Source organism: Cervus canadensis, chromosome 22 (assembly GCF_019320065.1).
Source record: "Cervus canadensis isolate Bull #8, Minnesota chromosome 22, ASM1932006v1, whole genome shotgun sequence".
Classification (NCBI taxonomy): Eukaryota; Metazoa; Chordata; class Mammalia; order Artiodactyla; family Cervidae; genus Cervus; species Cervus canadensis.
In genome coordinates, this window is record NC_057407.1 from 47,090,041 (window position 1) to 47,103,188 (window position 13,148).

The 13,148-nt window shown below is 36.5% G+C and overlaps 1 protein-coding gene across 1 annotated transcript in view; it reads left to right on the top strand.

Moving 5' to 3' along the window:
- SCN10A (sodium voltage-gated channel alpha subunit 10) overlaps window positions 1-13,148 on the top strand; it is an 87,850-nt gene that overhangs the window by 6,892 nt on the left and 67,810 nt on the right. The gene's annotated exons all lie outside the window — the stretch shown is intronic.

Here is a 13,148-nt window from a genome sequence, read left to right on the forward strand (position 1 = left end):
ATTCCTGAGATTATTCTGTCTCCCTAGGTTAATGATGGAATCTGTAGTTTCAGATTTTGGGGCCTTTCTAAAAACATCCTGCACCAACACATCTAAGACAGTTGCCCCTCACCCAGGTCAAACATGACATATTTTTGGTATCATAACAGGAGCTCTGTAGAGTGTTCTCTTTTTCCAACTTTTAAATTTTTGCCTTTTGCTGACTATAACATTAAATCATGCTACAGTTGGAAATAAATTCTATTTATCAATTAAAGAAGAAAAATCAAGTGGTCATCTTAATTGATGCTAAAAATAATTTTATATATATAGTTTGACATCTTTATGATTAAAAAACTCTTAGAAAAGTAGAAGTATAAGGGAATTGCTATACTATGATAAAGGGAAACCACTTTAAAGAAAGAAGCAAACATCATACTTGATGTGAAACATGGCAAGCTTTCTCTTCATGATCAGAAAGGAAAAAAGCAAAGATGTCTTTTTCATCAGTTTCACTCAGCTTTGTAAAGGAAATCCTAACTAGTGTAGTAAGGCAAGGAAAAGAAATAAAAAGTATAAGAAAAGAAGTATCAACGATGCCATGATTTATAGATAATATAATTATGTACATAAAATATCCATTGTAATCTACAGGTAAATTATTAGAATTAATAAGAAATATAGAAAAGTAGTTAAGTACAAACTGACATACATAAATCAATTGTATATCTATATATTGCAGCAAACAGAGAATAAAATAGTTTTTAAAAATACCATTTACACTGGCAGCTAAAAATAACAAGCTTCAAGAAATAAGATTATCAACATATGAGTAAAATCCCTACAAAGAAAATTATAAAAATGTTAAGTAAAATTACAGAAAACCCAATAAGTGGAGAGATATATTGTAATCTTAGATTAAAAGTCACAATATTGTAAGACTCCCCAAAATGTTAAATTTAATGTGATTCCAATCTAAAACCCAACAAGTTTTTTTTAATATAACTTGATAAACTGACTCTCAGATTTATATGAAAATACAAAGAGCAAATTACAGCCAAGACACTTTTGAGACAGAAAAATGAGGTGGGAGAAAATAACCTGCTCTACTGGATATCAAGATTTACTATAAAGCTCTAATAATTGAAGCAGAGTGCCATTGGCATAAGATGAGTCAGACCAGTGGAAGAGAGAGTTGGCCCATACACAAACCAGTGCACATACAGACCTTGAACTGGTGAAAAAAATGGCGCTGCAAAGCAGGGACAGGGCAGTCTGGTCACTGATGATGAAGAATTAGGAATCCCAACAGAATAATTATACTGAACATCCAACTTTACACCAAATACAAGAATCAATTCTAGGTGGATTAAGGTCTAAATTTCTTTGTGAAAGACAAAGACATCAAGCTTTTAGAAGGTTGAGAAAACCCCCAAAGAAGCAAAATCAAACAAAACCACAGAGAACTCATGGCTTCAGGTTAGGGAAAGATTTACTACATGTAATACAAGGAGCACTAGCCACAGAGGAAAAAAACATACATTTAGGATGTTAAAATAAAGAATTTCTGTTCATCAGAAGACAACTTTATGAAAGTGAAAAAACAAGCCTAGTGAGTAGAAGATGCAACACATGTACCTCCAAAGTGTTTATATCCAGAACAATGCACCCCTACAAATCAATTAGAAACATGTCAGAGCAACCAATTGGAAAAATGAGCAAAAGATAAAGTAGATAGTTCATGAAAGTTGAAATCCAAAATGGTCAGCAAGCATATGAAAATATTCTTAACCTTTTTCTTAATCAAGAAGATGCAAATAAAATAAAATCATACAGAGAGATTCTGAACTGTGACTGTACCAAATATTGAGAAAGATATGGAGCAGCAGAAACTCCTGTCTTGCTGATGGGAATGTAACTTTGTACAACCCCTTTGGCTGGCAGTGAATATTAGCAAATAAAGGTGAAAACACATAAACACTGTGACCCTTTAAGTATACAGTTAGGTACATACACTTAACAGAAATATGTACTTATGGACACCGGGATACAGCTGCAAGAACGTTCATGAACATTCCCCACAAAAATAAAAAATTGGAAATGACCAAAATGTCCATACATTTTTTTTATGTGGACAATTTTTTTAAAGTCTACTAAATTTGTAACAATATTGCTTCTGTTTTATGTTTTCATTTTTTGGCCACGAGATCTTAGTTCCCTGACCAGGGATTGAACATTCACCCCTGGCACTGGAAGGCAAAGTCTTAACCACTGGACTGTCAGGGAACTGCCTTATATATTTTTTAATGTATTAATTATCTCTGTTATTTTCTTAAAAGGTGACAATGTATAGCAATGGATATGAATAAACTATAATTCCATACAACAGTCTTAAGAACATCAGTCAATTAAGTCATTCAGTCTTGTCCGACTCTGCAACCCCATGGACTACAGCACGCCAGGCTTCCCGGTCCATCACCAACTTCCGGAGCTTGCTCAGACTCGTGACCATCGAGTCAGTGATGCCATCCAGCCATCTCATCCTCTGTCGTCCCCTTCTCCTCCTTTCTTCAATCTTTCCCAACATCAGGGTCTTTAGAACATAATATTGAACAAAGAACGCCAGACACAAAAGATTCAAAACTATGATTCCATTTATACAAAATTCAAAAACAAGCACAACTTAGCTATTTTGGATGCATACTCAGGAGATAAAAACACAGAAAAAAGTACCAAAAGTTAGGATAGTAGTAACCTCTAGGGCTGAGGAGGGAAGGATCTTACGGGTGTTCAAAATGTTCCATTTTGTGACATGAGTAGTTGTCACATTGCTGCTATGGACTGAATAGTGTCCCCCACCCGCATTCATATATTGAAACCCTAATTGCCCCCACCATGTGACTATAAAGGAGAAGGGGCCTTTAAGGAAGTGATAAAGGTTAAATGCGGTTGTAACGGCAGAGCTGTGACCCTGGTACCTTTGTAAGAGAGGAGAGGACGCCACAGCTCTCTACCATGTGAAGACACAGTGAGAAATTTCCATTAGCAAGTCAGGAAGAGGACTCTTACCAGAACCTGACCACACTGGCACCAGCCCCTTGAGCTGTAAGAAAATAAATATTTGTTGTTTAACCGTTCAATCTATAGTATTTTGTTGTGGCAGCCTAAGCTGACCGATACACAAGCATTCATTTTAGAGCTGATTTATACTTCATGTGCATTTTCATTCTGCATGTTACATATTGGGCTTCCCAGGTGGCATAATGGTAAAGAATCCACCTGCCAGTGCTGGAGACACAAGAGACTTGGGTTCGATCCCTTGGTCAGGAAGATCCCCTGAAGCAGGAAATGTCAACAAGTATTGGTGTCTGGGAAATCCCATGGACAAAGGAGCCTGGAAGGCTACAGTGCATGGGGTCGCAACGAGTCAGACACACATCCTAATGAAAAGCTTTAAAACAAAATAAATTTAAAATAAATGACTATTGCATTAAATGCAGAATACTGAAAAATAGTCAGAAGACAGTAGCTTGGTAGATAAACTGCTGTTAGAATTTTAGTTTATTCTTTCTCTCTACATAAAGTATATATACATATATACAGAGATGGCATAGCATTATAGCATGTAAAATTTCTATCCTTTTTAACTTTTAATGCAAAAGCATTTTCTATCAAAAGTAAGAGTTATTTGGGGATTCTGGTTAAATATGGACAATAGCATGAATGTTTTACCGCAACCCTCTGAAAGTGCCAGTGGAATGACAGCATGGGAACAGTATAAATCTACAAGAACAAAAAGAAGTAGAAAAGAAAGCTCAGAGGACAAAAGATGTCAAAACACTCTCAGGAAACCAAAAGTGGATGGAGGACGGTAAATGACTCAGCAGACCAGGGCTTGTTAAATGACAGTGCCTGCAGAGAAGGATAAAAATGAAGACCAAGGCATTTTACCCCCTAAAACTCCAGAGCCCTGAAAATGTTGATGTGGTACAGGTGGCAAAAACTAAAACTGGAATGAGGGAAGAACATGGGAGCAGAGGATTTTCACTTATTGTTGTTTTTCTAACAGCAAGAAATTAAAGAGCATTCTTTAAAGTTGATACATAGGAATGAAAAATAATTATATTAAACAGTGCAAAGGTAAGCAGGAAGAAAATATTAAATACAGTCAGACGATGGATAAAATGGAGAGGAAAGAGAGTTAATAAGAAGACATAGTAAGCGCAATGTATTGTATAGCTTTATTATAATTATAAATGTATATTTTCAAGCAACTACTTGAACTAAAATAAAAACTCTTCTAAATTCAGAATCATAAAGAAAAATAAAGCAAATAAAACACATCAGACAATGAAATATTTTAAAAACTGTTAAAAACATAACAAAGTAATATAAGTAAACTGAGATCAAATCTATCATGTCAAGAAATATAAATGTATTTGACTCATCTGTTTTAAAAAGTCATATTATAAAAAAAAGTCATATTATATAAGAAAGCAGTACTGAATTCTATGCTGACTAAAAATATACCACTCACTCAAAGTGACACAGAAAGGTCAAAATTAAAAGATGGGCAAAGATATACTGAAGGCAGATAGAACAGGAAGCAAGATCTTAATATCAGAGAAGGTGTAATTTAGCCCAAAACTTAAAAAACAGGATAAAAATGACACACATAATGCTAAATAATCCATAAACAATAATGTATATTTTTGCAACAAATAATGTGGCAACAATGTTTGTAAATCAAAAATTATGAGTATTGGGGTAAATAGACAAGAACATTGTAAGGGGCATTCCCTGGTGGTCCAGTGGTGAGGATTCCATGCTTCCACTGCAGGGGGGCACGGGTTTGATCCCTGTTCAGGGAACTAAGAGCACACATGCAGTGCAGAGCTGCCAAACAAACACAAAGTGCACATTCTAGGGGATTCCAGTTCCAGTTCAGTCACTTGGCCATGTCCGACTCTTTGCGACCCCAGGGACTGCAGCACGCCAGGCCTCCCTGTCCATCACCAACTCCCAGAGTTTACTCAAACTCATGTCCACTGAGTCGGTGATGCCATCCAACCATCTCATCCTCTGTCATCCCCTTCTCCTGCCTTCAATCTTTCCCAGCATCAGGGTCAAATGAGTCACTTCTTCGCATCAGGTGGCCAAAGGGTTGGAGTTTCAGCTTCAGCATCAGTCCTTCCAATGAATATTCAGGACTGATTTCCTTTAGGATTGACTGGTTGGATCTCCTTGCAGTTCAAGGGACTCTCAAGAGTCCTCTCAACACCACAGTTCAAAAGCATCAATTCTTCATCCCTCAGCTTTCTTTGTGGTCTAACTCTCACATCCATACATGACTACTGGAAAAACCATAGCTTTGACTAGATGGACCTTTGTTCACAAAGTACTGTCTCTGCTTTTAATAGGCTTGGCTGCAGTCACCATCTGTAGTGTAGAGCCCCCAAAAATCAAGTCTGTCACTGTTTCCATTGTTTCCCCATCTATTTGCCATGAAGTGATGGGACCAGATGCCATGATCTTAGTTTTCTGAATGTTGAGTTTTAAGCCAATTTTTTCACTCTCCTGTTTCAGTTTCATCAAGAGGCACTTTATTTCTTCTTCACTTTCTGCCATAAGGATGGTGTCATCTACATATCTGAGGTTATTGATATTTCTTCCAGCAGTCTTGATTCCAGCTTGTGCTTCATCCAATCCAGCATTTCTCGTGATGTACTCTGCATATAAGTTAAATAAGCAGGGTGACAATATGCAGCCTTGACATACTCCTTTCCAAATTTGGAACCAGTCTGGTGTTCCACATCCAGTTCTAACTGTTGCTTCTTGACCTGCATACAGATTTCTCAGGAGGCAGGTCAGGTGGTCTGGTATTCCCATCTCTTTATGTATTTTACACAGTTTGTTGTGATCCACACAGTCAAAGGCTTTGGCATAGTCAATAAAGCAGAAGTAGATGTTTTTCTGGAACTCTCTTGCTTTTTTGATGATCCAGCGGATGTTGGCAATTTGATCTCTGGTTCCTCTGCCTTTTCTAAAACCAGCTTGAACATCTGGAAGTTCATGGTTCGCGTATTGTTGAAGCCGGGCTTGGAGAATTTTGAGCATTACTTTGCTAGCGTGTGAGAAGAGTGCAATTGTGCAGTAGTTTGAGCATTCTTTGGCATTGCCTTTCTTTGGGATTGGAATGGAAACTGACCTTTTCCAGTCCTCTGGCCACTGCTGAGTTTTCCAAATTTGCTGGCATATTGAGTGCATCACTTTAACAGCACAATCTTTAGGATTTGAAATAGCTCAACTGGAATTCCATCACCTCCACTAGCTTTGTTCGTAGTGGTGCTTCCTAAGACCCACTTGACTTCACATTCCAGGATGTCTGGCTCTAGGTGAGTGATCACACCATTGTGATTATCTGGATCATGAAGATCTTTTTCATATACTTCTTCTGTGTATTCTTGCCACCTTCTCTTAATATTTTCTGCTTCTGTTAGGTCCATACCATTTCTGTCCTTTATTGTGCTCGTCTTTGCATGAAAAGTTCCCTTGATATCTCTAATTTTCTTGAAGGGATCTCTAGTCTTTCCCATTCTGTTGTTTTCCTCTATTGCTTTGCATTGATCGCTGAGGAAGGCTTTCTTATCTCTCCTTTCTATTCTTTGGAACTCTGCTTTCAAATGGGCATATCGTTCCTTTTCTCCTTTGCTTTTCTCTTCTCTTCTTTTCACAGCTATTTATAAGGCCTCCTCAGACAACCATTTTGCCTTTTTGCATTTCTTTTTCTTGGGGATGGTCTTGATCACTGCATCCTGTTCAATGTCACAAACCTCTGTCCATAGTTCTTCAGGTAATCTGTCTATCAGATCTAATCCCTTGAATCTATTTGTCACTTCTACTGTATAATCATAAGGGATTTGATTAAGGTCATACCTGAATGATCTAGTGGTTTTCCCTACTTTCTTCAACTTAAGTCTGAATTTGGCAATAAGGAGTTCACGATCTGAGCCACAGTCAGCTCCCAGTCTTGTTTTTGCTGATGTAGAGAGCTTCTCCATCTTTGGCTGCAAGGAATATAATCAATCTGATTTCAGTATTGACTACCTGGTGATGTCCATGTGTAGAATCTTCTCTTGTGTTGTTAGAAAAGGGTGTTTGCTATGACCAGTGCATTCTTTTGGCAAAACTCTATTAGCCTTTGCCCTGATTCATTCTTTACTCCAAGGCCAAATTTGCCTGTTACTCCAGGTATTTTTTGACTTCCTACTTTTACGTTCCAGTCCCCTATAATGAAAAGGACATCTTTTTGGGGTGTTAGTTCTAGAAGGTCTTGTAGGTCTTCATAGAACCGTTCAACTTCAGCTTCTTCAGCATTACTGGTCAGGGAATAGACTTGGATTACTGTGATATTGAATGGTTTGCCTTGGAAACGAGCAGAGATCATTCTGTCCTTTTTGAGATTGCATCCAAATACTGCATTTCGGATTCCTTTGTTACTATGATGGCTACTCCATTTCTTCTAAGGTATTCTTGCCCACAGTAGTAGATACAATGGTCATCTGAGTTAAATTCACCCATTCCAGTCCATTTTAGTTCACTGATTCCTAAAATGTCTATGTTCACTCTTGCCATCTCCTGTCTGACCACTTCCAATTTGCCTTGATTCATGGACCTAGCATTCCAGGTTCCTATGCAATATTGCTCTTCAAAGCATCGGACTTTACTTCCATCACCGGTCACATCCACAACTGGGTATTGTTTTTGCTTTGGCTCCGTCTCTTCATTCTTTCTGGAGTTATTTCTCTACTGATCTCCAGTAGCATATTGGGCACCTGCCGACCTGGGGAGTTCATCTTTCAGTGCCCTATCTTTTTGCCTTTTCATACTGTTCATGGGGTTCTCAGGGCAAGAATATGAAGTGGTTTGCCATTCCCTTCTCCAGTGGACCATGTTTTGTCAGAACTCTCCACCATGACCCGTCTGTCTTGGGTGGCCCTACACAGCATGGCTCATAGTTTCATTGAGTTAGACAAGGCTGTGCTCCATGTGATCAGTTTGGTTAGTTTTCTGTGATTGTGGTTTTCATTCTGTCTGCCCTCTGATGGAGAAGGATAAGAGACTTATGGAAGCTTCCTGATGGAAGAGACTGACTGAAGGGAAACTGGGTCTTGTTCTGATGGACAGGGCCATGCTCAGTAAATCTTTAATCCAATTTTATGTTAGGCCAAACTTGTAGGGGATAGGGAAGTGTAATTAATTTCTTTCAGCCATATGACAGATAAAATATATTAAAAAGTATGTAGGGATACAGATAACCAGAGTAGCATAATTAATAAGATAGATCTAATTAACATATTTCAAACTATATTCCTTGAAAAATAACTGTATAAATTGGCCAAATATTAAACAACAAAACCTAGACAAGATCCAAAAAGTAGAAATAATAAAGAAAATATTCTCTGATCACATTGCAATAAAATGAGAAAATAATAACAAAATCAGGGGGAAAAAATGATGCTTCCATTTGATACTTTTTTTTTTCCATTTGATACTTTTTAAAACCTTTCTTGGAGAACTCTTAGATGAAAAATAGCAACAAAGGAAAATCATATAATTTCTAGGGAAGAAAAAATTTTTAAATAGCACTTTGTATGTATGTATCCATATCATAATTTGTACTGCTATAAAATATTCTGTACTATATTCACCTTCTTAAAGTCATCATATTTCTTTCTGTATTTAGATAATTCATCCCCTCAGGCACGCGCGTGCGTGTGTGCGTGTGTGTGTGCGTGCGTGTGTGTGTGTGTGTGTGTGTGTGTGTGTGTGTGAGATATGTGATAGGCTTCTAATATTTTCCCATAAAGATTATTCCAACACCATTCTTAGTAGGTTATCATTTCTCTTGTGATTCCTTCTACTACCTCTGTCACACACTTAATTCCCATGCATACTCAAGTCTGTCTTTCTTACTGATCTATTTGTCACTCCTTGAGTCAATACCACATTATCTAAATGCTTTATAGTAGGATTTAATCTGGTTGATCATTTGACCCCTCCTTACTTGTCTTTGTAAAAATTATCTTGGTTTTTTGCATTTCTTTACTTTTCCATATCAATTTAAGGGTCAGATTTTCAAGCTCTTTTCTTACAACTCTTAAAACTTTGTTTGTAAATGCATTGAATTTATCTATTACCACAGGAAAAATTGCCATGTTTATAACATATATAATTGTATCTCCCAAATTATATAAGCTTTCTTTTATATTCTTCCATAAGAGTTAGCATCTTCTATAAAGTTCTTATGTTTCTTGTCTCTAGGTACATTACCATTTTGTTGCCCTTTTGAATATTTCTATTGCTAAGATAAATTGATGTTATTAAATTTATGTATATTGGTTTTGCATTCAGCAACCTTGCAGAACTCCTTAACAATTATTATTCAAACAGTTATATTATCTGCAAATAATGAGGAAATTGCTTCTTTATGATTCTTATACCACTTGTTTATTTTTCCTGTCTTATTAAACTGGCCAGGACTTTCAGGACAATGCTGAACTGATGCTATAATAGTGACCATATTTCTTTTGTTCTTGGTTCTAAAGAATATGCACCTAATATTTCACTATTATCATGATGACTATAGGATTCTTATATGATACTTCCCTTATCAAGTTATGGAAATTTCTCTTCACTTCTGGTTTAAGAGTTTCGTTTGGAATGAGTATTGTTTTTTTATCAGTATTTCTATTCTTATTATCATATAGTCTTTGATCTATTGATATAGTAGGTTACAGTAATAAATTTGCTAATCTCCTTTAATGGTTCTAGCTTGATCAATGCTGGATTCAGTTTGCCAGCATTTCATGTGATCTGTCTAGGTAAATGAGACTGACTTATAATCTTTCATGAGCCAACCCTTTGGGTTGCTTTTTCGTCTCTGCTTCACTGTCTTCCTTCTCTATTGGCCCTGAGAACTCCAAATTCTCACTCTGCTCTGCAGAACAATTCAGCTCTCCATCCCCCCATGGCATTTCTCAATAAGTGATCAAAAAATTTTCACTAAAAGTGTCTCAGTAGCTTCTAAAACATTTGACAGATTCAGAAGAAAAAGCAACGTAATCATTTTACACATAGATCATTTAAAAATCTGAAATGTAAAATTAATTGTCATTTACATAGAATTTCTGACTTTTCGTGTTTTTTAGAGCAGTATATGAACTTCAAGGACTGACGTTAGTTCATACTGGTTAACATGGAATTAGTTATGGAGTTAACCCTCTATCTTAACTAATGTATTTTATTGTCCTATGATATTACATTTACATTTGTTGTTTACTTTTGTTAAACTTGAATTTGTTAAACTTGATACCATTACATAGTATCACAATTCAAAGAACGAACTATCATTGTAAAAGTGGTTTGCAGAAATATAATAGTGACTGAAATAGAAAAATAAATCCTATAAGTAATAAATGGACTCTGTCAAAGCAAAAAGCTTGAATCTGTATGTCATAAGTGGACAATCGATGTGGATAATCTCACAAAAGCAGATAAAAATAAATAAGAAAACAGGGAGATGACAATGAATAATGATAAATAAACTTTATTGGATCAGTGATCCTTTTGGTCAAGTGTGTGTGTATTAGTCGCTCAGTCGTGTCCGACTCTGCGACCCCATGGACTGTATCCCGCCAGGCTCCTCTGTCCCTGGAATTCTCCGGGCAGGAATACTGGAGTGGGTTGCCATTTCCTTCTGCAGGGGGTCTTCCCAACCCAGAGATCAAACCTAGGTCTCCTGCATTGCAGGCAGATTCTTTACTGTCTGAGCCACCAGGGAAGCCCCTTTGTTCTAATACCTGATTTATTATCTCTTAACAGTTTATCAAAGAATACTAGAAGACTTCCAAAACTTCCTTACTATATTCTAATTTATCAACCTCACTTTTAAATCAGCTGACTGTCCCTAGTACAAACGCAAAAAAAAAAAAAAAAAAAAAAAAAGGATTTCCAGTACAAAATTGTCAAAATTCCATGTTAAAGGTTGAAAGATATAAAAACTATAGAGTCATCATTTGCCCTCATAGCAAAAATAAGCACAGTTTTGCCCTTGCTGGTAAGATATAAAACCAGCTTCAAAAATAACAAATATTGTAGTTGGAAAAAAAGCAAGAAATAATCAGTAGAATTCCTTTGTCAGAGCTATTGGATTTCTTATAATGTGACTGGCATTTAAAAATCGATGACTGTTATGTATGTAAACAAGCAGACACTGTACTTCATAGTTGAGTAAAATGATTGAATAAGTCAGTTGTCAGTATAGATTCACCATATATGTGAGAGAGAAGTATTCAATAACTTTTAGTCCTATTTATCATGAAGCTGATTTTAAAAGAAGAGATTTCTGGTTTAATTAAACTTAGTTTGTCAATTATGAAATAGACTTTAAAAAGCACATTAACTCCTACACCAATGTTCATAGCAGCATTATTCACAATACTTGAAAGGTGGTTTCCAAATGTCCCATCAACAGATAAATGGACAAATGTCCAAGAAATAAATGGTAAACAAAATGTGGTATGCATATATGATATAATATTATTCAGCCTTAAAAATGAATGAGATTCTGAAACCCACTGAAAAATAAATAAATAAATAAAGGAAGAAAAAAAAAAAAAGAATGAGATTCTGATATTTGCCACAACATGGATGAAGCTTTAAAATACTATGCTAAGTTAAATTTGCCAGATATGAAAAAGGACCAGTATTGTATTGATATGATTCCTTTTATTCGAGGTACCTAGAATAGGCAAATTTATGGAGACAGAAGGTAGAACAGTGGTTGCCAGGGAACAGGGGAGGGAGAAATGGGGAGTTGCTTAATGAGTTTCTCTTTGAGATGATGAAAAAGTTTTAGAGATGGATATTCTTTGGTGATGTTTGCACAATTTTATGAAAGTATTTAATGCTGCTGAATTGTATACTTAAAAATGGTTATTTAAAGTAGTAAATTTTTTATTATATGTATTTTACCACAGTGAAAAGAAAAGATAGTTAAACTGATATTAAAGAAGCTCTAGGTACATGAGCAGCGAGGAAGGCATCACTGTACCAACGGGAGATGTTGCTTCCAAATGCAGTAGGGCACTTCATGGTGAAAATAGTGGAGGGCTGTCCATAGCCTGCCTCCAGACCCTGATTCGCTGTTGAGGGACATCACGGGAGTTGTGACTATAAACTGACTGTGGTCTCTTAGCATATGTCTCCTCAGCCAATAGGACGGAAACAAAAAGTGAGTACAGGACACGTTTGCACACCAATTGCTCTGGCTGGCAAACAACAACAACAACAAGAGGTTTTGCAGTGTTTTCTAATAAGAAGTCAAATCTTTTAAAATGAGTATCTCTGTGACTACGCATGGCCTGTCTCAGTAATACATTTAGGATGTTGCATAGTCTGGATCTTTGACTTCAGGGTCTAAATACCAGAATTTTTAAATGATTAAATATCACAACTTCTTAAAACTCAACAGTGGTGCAAACAGCTCAGTGGCTGAGAGTTCGACATTTTCCCAGTACCAATGATTTTCTTCACTCATCAGGAAAAACACTTAAGGTATGTCTTTGCATCTTAAAAATCACATCCAAATGCTGCACCTGAGGCTAATGTCACCAGAGAGAGGATGTGACTCCATCAGCTGCTGTCTCCCCCAGCTGAGACCTTTTACCTAGCTTGCAGTGTCACCAAGCTGGGGCTCTTGTCCTCTGGTGAAACTCTGAAAATAGTCTTTAGAGAGAACTCTCTCCATAATTTCGAGATCTGCATTTGATCTGAAAGGCCAGAAATAATCTGTCAAAGCTTCCCAACAACCTATAATTCTGAGTTAAGATTTTCTAATTTAGAAAACATAAAGAGCGGGGGGAAACCCAATAAGCTATGGCAGCTGACAGCTCAAGCAGCTCCCCAGCCAGATATAGATTTCTTCGTGAATGATTTCAAACAGCATTTCTCCTCTCACAGATAGGAAAAAAACATTACTGCTATTCGCTTTTTAATTTGATTTTTACTTTTAGTTAAGATACGCAGATACGTGGTTTAAAAGGTCACATAGCTCCATAAAGATTCAAACAAAAACAGCAATTTCATGTTTCTCATCTCCTTATGCC